Raw genomic sequence first — 9,106 nt, 5'->3', positions numbered from 1 at the left:
TGCACACAAACACCTTTATTTTCTCAATTTGCACACATGCACTTGTCTTACATTCGCACACATGCACGTTTTCTTACATTTTCACACTTGCACTCATATTTGAGTCTTCATTTGCATCATTCGCGACCTCTATGAGGACTTTCCTTATTGGCCACCACAACTCATGTGGTTGGGACCAAAAAGCCTCGTAAGAGACATTTTAGATTTAGGATTGCATTTCTTTTTCATATCCATTAGTCATATCCAACATGCAACGCATATTTTGGGTAGAAGAATTAGGAAAAGAAGGGTTAAGTCACGCAACTAGCTTTGGCTAGGGTAAGGGAGTGCCTTAGGCTTTGCCTTTGCCTTCTCCCTTATTAAATGTGACCCCCGATCCCTCGTTTTGGTTACGTAGACCTAAAAGTTCTTAAAAGGGGTTTGTTTACTTTACTTTCCAAAAATCACTTTTTGGGTGACTTGGTACACCCTAACTCTATACCAAGTGGCGACTCCATTTTCCATCCAAAAACCCTTTTTGAACTTTGTTTGGCCAAATCGTCGCATTTTCAAGTCCCATGGCCTTTTATTTTCACTTGCACACATGTTCACATACATATCCACACACCACTACTCACAACATTTCAAAAAGTGGGGCGCGACACACCGATTCCCTTACATACTAGCTGGAATGCTGTATTAATGCATCAAGAAAAAAGGGTCTTGTTAAAATAGAACTTTTAGAAGGACATTTGCAATTAATACTATTTAGTATTTATCCACCCAAGTTTATTCATAAGAAAAATTTTTATTATGCAAGAAAGCAAAAGGTGAGGTCTCTAAGTACTTCAGTCTAACTTAACTAGGGACGTTGAAGCGTACGAATAAGGTTTACAGAAAGCCTATATGAAACCATTTTTAGAGCCAACTTCAACAGTTAAATGGAGAATTTAAACAGCGAAATTTTCATCAGTCGAAAGTGAAGTATAGTTTAATGACCATTTAGCCTATAGGTTGCTTACCCTAAATCCATTAAGTGCCTAAAACAAATCTGGCAGATTTGGCAAATGGTCACCCATCGAATGAAGTCAGTCCAACTTTGGAGAAACTCAACCAATGTGGCCATTACCCGAACTACGCACGTACTCAGATTATCTAGTTTTCATTTGAGTTAATCCCAAAATCAACAAAATAGGTTGAAACTTGAAATTATGGTGTTTTGAGAATGGAATAGATAATTCATAATTGGAAATATAGAGAGTGGACAATATAGATTAATACAATTACACTCAAATATTCGATAGTTTTATCAACACATAATCATGATATATATAAACTCATAATTCACAAACTTTGGTGAAAATAAAGTGGCTTCGTTTATTGTGAACCAAAAAGATGATAACCCTCCAACTCAAACAACATTAGAAGCCTTTGATTAGATTTTCCCAGAAAAAAAAAAGATAACTATTCATTGTCATTTGTGTAGCAAGAAGGGTTGAAGTATTGTACCATGGATGTCAACAAAACTGAAGAAACCACCAGGGGGCAGAGGGAACTCAAACTTGATTTTTTTTATTTTATTACTTGATCAAATTTTAGTGCAATTATTTTTTCGTTGAAGCAAGACACTTGCCTCTAGGCAGATGAGTTTCCTTGGTTTCTTAAAATAGTAAGTTTTGAGCATCCGTTCTAGTTTCTAGTATTTAAGTAATCAATTGCATTTCAGATTGTGCTACAAATTTGGACATAAATTATCCACCTAACACAGGCAATTAGGGCTAATTGATTAGAATATATGTGTAAAAAAGAAAAGTCAGACATTTGCGGGTCTGACAGGGGTCCTGCATAAATCTATGGGTGCCGGGCTGACATAGCCCGACACCTGACACCAAAAAATTTTTTTTTTATAAAAGACACATGGGTGCCAGGCTGTGTCAGCCTGACACCTGACAAAGTCTAAAAAAAGCTGGCTGCCGGGCAGAGAGAGCCCGGCAGCCAGTGAAATTGTTAAAAAAAAAAATTCGGCAGGCTGAAAAAAAAAGCTGACAAAGTGGAGGAAAAAAAAAGCTGGCTGCCCCGCAGCCAGTGAAATTGTTTTTAAAAAAAAATGCGGCAGGCTTGTGGACAAAAAAAAAAAATTGGCTGGCAGCTCCCGTGAAGCAAAAAAGCTGAACCAAAAGAAAAATTTACGTATGATAACTGGACAAAAAAACTATGCTCCATTAGAGTTTAGCAGGTCGTGAAACAATAATTGTGTGCTACCGGTAGTGTAATTTTTTTTTTTAAAGAAACTTTGTAATCTAGCCGTCCAAACGGACGGCTAGATTTTACCTAATGCTCTATATAAGCGTTGAGGAATTTCCTCATCGTCCGCACCTCTCACTTTCTCCCACACGGAGTTTACATTTCTCACTTTTCTCTCAGTCGGAGTTTACATTTCTCAGTGTCTCACACTTTCACACGAGCACCTCACTTTACATTTCGCAGAGTTTGGCATATTACTATCTTGTGGCCCTAATCGATATTTCGACAGAGTTGGGCAAAGAACTGTCCTGGGGTCCTAATCGTGAGTGTTTGTTGGCTTAGTCCTCCTTATTTAACAAATGATTATTACCTTGTTTGGCAGTAGAATTGGCTTGTGATCCCGTTGGTGTTTCTAATAATTACCTTATTCTTATGCAGAATTGGCATCAGACGCTTGGTGCCGTGTTTTTGTTAATCGCCGTGCTGATTAATTGCGGTGCTTCTGTTAAGGTCGCCGGGCTCATTACTCACGGTGCTCCCGAGGCAATCGATTTTTTTGATTCAAAAGAGGTTAGTGATTTGTATTATATAAAAGTTGCTATAATTTGTCATTTTATGTTAGTGAATTGTTGATAAATATTTTATGTTATTGTTATAATTTGTTATTAATTAAATATTTAATTTATTGTTGAAGCAATTGTAAACAGCTAATGTAGTTTACGTATGTTTGTTAATATTAGTTAGTGAAGCACGGTACACGCTTAGTTGAATTAGTTTAGTGATTGAATTAGTTTAAGTAGATTAATTAGTTGTTTAAATTTGTTTAATAAATGTATTTAAAGTGATTGATTAAATGAATGTAAATCTATAATAAATGCAGTACATAAAATTGATGTCATTAGCATAGCTTAATATCGAAATTAGTATTATTGGTTCAATGCAATTCACTTTATTATGCAAGTTAGTTGATAATTAGTCCACGGTATTTAGTATATGATTAGTTTAATTAGTTTTGTGATTTAATTAGATTAATTAGTTGCTTTTTAATTAGTTGAATGAATTAAATTTAATAGGTTCGATTAAATGAATTTAGATGTATTTGTCGAGGCATGTATTGAGTTTTGCTTATGATAGCTATTTAGTGGGGATAATTTAAGTATTTGAAATAATTGCTACATTTAATACATTAAATGCATAAATATAATGTAATTAGGTTAGCTTTATTTCAAAATTAGGGGTATTAGTTTAATGCAATTCACTTTGTTCCGCAAGTTAGTTGATAATTAGCTTGTGCTATTTAGTATCTGATTAGATTAAGTAGTTTTGTGGTTTAATTAGTTAAATTAGGAACTCTCACTCTTTTGTAATTAATTAATTTTAAGAGGTCGATTAAATGAACTTAGATTTATTTGTCGAGGCATGTATTGAGTTTTGATTATGATAGCTATTTAGTGGGGATAATTTAAGTATTTGAAATAATTGCTACATTTAATACATTAAATGCATAAACATAATGTAATTAGCATAAAATCATTTTAAAATAGGGTTTTTAATATTAGTAAGATATTTGATTAGAATGGTTATTTAATTGACCCAATATGAAATGTAGGTGCATGATAGACTTAGCATAAGGTAAAATTTTTGTAACTAAATGTAGTAATTAAGGTGGTTAATTAGGTTTACTTTGTTATTCATTAAATGATACGTTTATTTGTTATAAATGGTTGAATTATTTAATTATAATGCATTTTTTGTTGTTATTTGTTATATTATTGGTTATTATTTGTTACAATTATGGACTCATAATTATTTATTTATTTGTTATAAATTATACATATTTGATTCGATCAATTAATTGATTATTCAAATAAGCTTATCAATGCAATTTTACAATGTTATCAACACTCGTCCGTAATAGGTATAACATGTCAAGTGATAATTGCCTGGTGATACAATTATATTGGGGAGGAAAAATTATATACAAAAAGGGATCAATTTCATATGATCCTCCTATACCGAAAAATGTGTTGTTCCTGACAGAGGTGGTGGGTTATGATGAATTGGTAGACAGAATATACACTAGTATGGGTTTAGATCGGAACAGCTATAAGATTAGTTTGATATATCGGAGTTGTCTCCAAAATGGCAAGTTTGGTGCAATGCCTTTGGTAAATGACAATGGAGTTGGTGGTCTGTACTACTTACAATCTGGTAGTAGACTTGCAACCGAAATATATGTGGAGGTCGAGAAGCTATTGGGTTTAGAAGAACATGGTACCGATGGTTTACAAATTATAAGTGGTAATCTTGAGCGAGACGGTAGCAGTTCCGAACATATATCTTTATTCCAACCAGTCGGCCATTTTGAGAGTCAAATGACCCAACTAGCTGGAGCAGATGTCGAACAAAGGCATAGAGGGCGAAGAAGGGGTACTGGTCGGCGGACGAATAATGATCCTCCATGTACAGGTGCTCGACCGATAATTCACACCTTAACCATTCATTCTCGAGGTGTGGATATTGAATCGGCACCAATGTTTGATGCACAGCCATCTACTGACGATCAGTTTGTAGATGTTGACATGGACTCCGAACCGGAGCCCAATCTTAGTGGTTCCGATGATGAGAACCACGAACATGGTAATGACAGTCAAGCAGGGCATCTAGAAGGCACATCTATGGCCCATGATGACATGGATCATGGTGCTCCTTGGATAAATAGTGAGGGTCCACAACTGCGTTACGAAGCTGGTGTTGACGCTGCATTGAATTTTGACCCCCTTGATGCTGGGCGAGTGGAGAAGTTAAGAATGTGGAACGAGCACACCAGAGATTTAGAATTGGGCCAACTTTTTGAATCAAAGGAGCATGTCCAACGAGCTGTGAAGTTGTGGTCCATCAAGGAGAACAGGGAGTTCAGAGTTCGTGAGAGCACGCCAACGACTTGGTATGTCCGTTGTCGGGCTCGTAACTCTGTCCCCCCTTGTAATTGACAACTTCGTGCAACCTTACGGAGCTCGCACAACATGTGGATGATTGTCACACTTGTTGATGCACATACTTGCGTCCGTGTTTGCTATAGTAACGATCACCGTGGATTGAGCAGTGACATAATTGCGAGCACATTATTCCCCATATTATGAATGGTCCGGTGTACAAAATCAAGGAAATTCAGGCATCGGTGAAATAAGAGTTTCATTGCGATGTGTCATATAAGAAGGTTTGGTACGCTAGACGCCGTGCCATTGATATATTATATAGGGATTGGCCGACATCCATATCGCAACTGCCGACATATATTGAGGAGTTACAACGGTCGAATCCAGGGACGGTAGTTGTGTGGGATCATCATCCATTAAGTACCCCCTCTGCAATAATTTTTGATTATATATTTTGGGCATTTGCTCCAGCCATCCAAGCTTTCCGCTATCAAAACCGATGATATGCGTGGATGGTACCTTTTTAAAAGGGCCTTATCGGGGAAAACTTCTTGTCGCCATAGGGTTTGATACTAACAATTCAATGTTTCCCTTGGCATATGCCCTAGTTGATGAGGAGAATAATCGCAGTTGATCTTGGTTCATGAGGTTGTTACGTATTCACGTGTGTGGTGATGTGCAAAATATATGTATTATTTCTGATCGTCACCACGGCATTATAAACGCAATGCATACACTCGAAGAGTGGCAGGAGCCATTAGGGGTGCACCGATTCTGTTTGATTCATATTCGGAGTAATTTCACACAAAAATTCAAGAATGAGAGGTAAATTGTCTCCGAACCCTTAAATATTTTTTCACCGCACCCTAACATATTAAACTTATTCTGACGATATTTTATGCTGCCTAGTAGACTTAAAAACCTGATGTACGCTGCTGGTGTGGCAAATCAGCCGCGCAAGTATGAGAACATCATGAATGTGATTTAATCCATGAATACGGAGGCGTACACATGGCTAACGGGTGGATCAGTTCGACCCGAGCAATGGGTTCTGTGCAAAGAGGGGGGATATCGTTGGGGGCACATATCCACAAATATGGCTGAATGTTTCAATAATTTATTGAGGGACGCTCGGTTGCTTCCAATTACTGCATGTTTACGGTTCACAATCAACCAAACAGTTGACCTGTTTGTCAAAAATCACAAGGTGGCATGGAATCAAGTATACGCACTCCCAAAAAAATGTTGGGATCAATATGTAAAAAATGAAAAAAAAGGGAGGGCACATGCAGGTCAAGTGTTCGATCACCAGAGAGGCATTTACTGTATCACAACTGCTTATCGGCAAAGCCGACAAGGAGGTAATGCCCAGACTGTCGACATTGGAAGTCACACCTGTACATGTGGAAAATGGAGAGAACTACGCTTCCCATGTTCACATGCTATGGCAGCGTGTTATAGGTGTGGTATTAGTCCAATGACGCTTGTCGCTCATGAACATACGTTTCCCGCTTATCAGGCTACATTCAGTGGTTCTTTTCAGCCGCTACGGGATGATAAATATTGGACCTTGGCGGAATTAAAGCTGAATGTCAATGGAGATCGGTTGAAACAAAAGATGCCCGGGCCATTGAGAACTGCTAGGATCAGAAATCAAATGGATAGAAGATGTCCTGATGCACCACGTCGATGCAGTAACTGTTTACAGCCGGGTCACACTGCCCCTAATTGTCCATATACTGGTTATTTTCATAAATAACTTGAGCTGTCTCAGTTCTGGTAGAGGGTTGTACTAATAAGTAACTGGTATTTGATATTTGATAGTATTAAATACATAAACTTTTGATGTATTATCTGTTGTGAACTGGTATTTGGTAGTGATAAATGTTAAGCTCTGGATGTATTGTCTACTGTGATGCATTTGTTAAAGTGTTAAAATTTGGATGTATCATTTATTATGTTATTTGTATCTGAAAGCAGGATTTAAAATGGAGCGATGGAACACAACCACAGCACCCCCTCATCCCATTCCGTTGGATGACAGTGTTTTATATCTACAATCAGAACATAGGTCAACTGCGATCTTCCAAGGCACTGGTGTGGATTTAGATGTTCGGCGGTGTGATAAGAGGTTTTTTCAACCTCTTATACATTTAGATGAACGGGTTGCGCACTACATCGATGCTGCTGGCTTTTATGGCATTCGCCGAGCCGATTATCTCACAGTAGATCATGGTCTTATAAATGCACTTATGGAGCGTTGGAGGCAAGAAACACACACTTTTCACCTTCCAGTTATGGGAGAGGCGACTGTGACTCTGCAGGATATGGAGGTTTTGTGGGGTCTAAGCGTTGATGGTCTACCCGTCACATTAGTACAGACGAAACGTAGTCCATTAGACCGCAAACAATTAGTTAACGATCTTTTGGGATATTGGCCAGAAGATAACATACTCAACCACGGTCGTCTGAAATTATCGTCCATATCCCGACGGTTGAGTACGCCACTGCCTGCAGATGCTTCTGATGAGATGGTTAGCCAGTATGCCCGGATGAACATCCTAATTCTATTGGGTGGATTGCTATTTGCAGATTCGTGTCAGAACGTCGTCAGTTTAAGTTGGCTAGACTATGTTCGTGATTTGGATGCCATGGGCCAGTACAGCAGGGGATCTGCGACGTTGGCGTGTTTATACCGACGATTGTGCCACGCATCACGTGTTTCTGCAATCACATCTGGAGGTCCGTACTTGTTAGTACAGCTTTGGGCGTGGGAGCGGATTCCCGTGATTCGTCCTGATGTACTCCCATATTCTGGGATTGGGGATTTTCCTAGAGGTGGTAGATGGGCCGCTGAACGAACTGGGGTTGACCCTTATAGCCGATCCAGCACATCTTATCGGGAGCAGCTAGCCTTATTGCGGTTGGATCAGGTATAACGTCTATATCAATAAATTATATTTTATAGTCCCTCATTTTTAATTTTGGATCGTATCTAAATTATGGTTATGGTAGCAGTTTATTTGGATGCCGTATAGCGATGGCGTACTGGCTAGTCTACCTGATTATTGCAGAAGAGGGGAGCGCATATGGCGGGTAAGAGTCCCTCTAATTTTCTGGCACATCGTCGAAATATATTGTCCAGATCGTGTCATGCGCCAATTTGGGATGAGGCAGGAAATTCCGGACAAAGTTGACACTAATCGAGGTTTACACCAATTGGAGATTTCCGGTTATCCTGGAAGAAATTGGGCTCATTTTCATCGGGATTGGATAGGATACTGGAATGCGCGTGCAGAAGCACAAGTACCTGGTGTGCCTACAACCACGTTCAGGCCTTCCAATAATTATCTGGAGTGGTATCACAATCACACCGTTCTGTACATTACTCCTCCTATCCAGCAGCAGGCACAAGTTGGACAAATGTTGCATGGAGTTTCGGGCCAGTTTGAGTATTTAGTAAATTACTACTATCTCCCAAATTTAATTTATTTACTTTTGGACAATGGATGATCATGTTTTCTCCTATTTTGTATATGTCAGATGAATACTATGCAGCGCATTGGTCGGCAATCACATGATGCACTTGAACTTGATGACCCTGGAAGTCGATTTCATCCACGTCTTGCAACAATTGCTGATGGAGCATATGGATCAATGCAATATCTCCAGCGCTTTGATCGCATGGTTGTTGGTGATTATGATTCTTTCGATCATAATCCTCATGTGACACCAGAAATTCCTATCCAACCTCGCGTGCGACGTGTCCCTACACAAGGTGGACCATCATCTAGTAGAAGTCGACGCCATAGGCATGGGTTGCAAGACGAAGTCATTGAGGAGACGGGCATTCAAATGACCGAGGGGGGCACTCAGTCGCGTTACAACCCGACTAGTAATCAATTCACCACATCTGTGTCTGTGCCGATGACAGACATCCACGG

This window comes from Coffea eugenioides, unplaced genomic scaffold, assembly GCF_003713205.1.
Source record: "Coffea eugenioides isolate CCC68of unplaced genomic scaffold, Ceug_1.0 ScVebR1_1477;HRSCAF=2332, whole genome shotgun sequence".
NCBI classification, from domain to species: domain Eukaryota; kingdom Viridiplantae; phylum Streptophyta; class Magnoliopsida; order Gentianales; family Rubiaceae; genus Coffea; species Coffea eugenioides.
The sequence above is the reverse complement of the archived record's forward strand: the minus strand, read 5'-3'. Positions refer to the sequence as shown.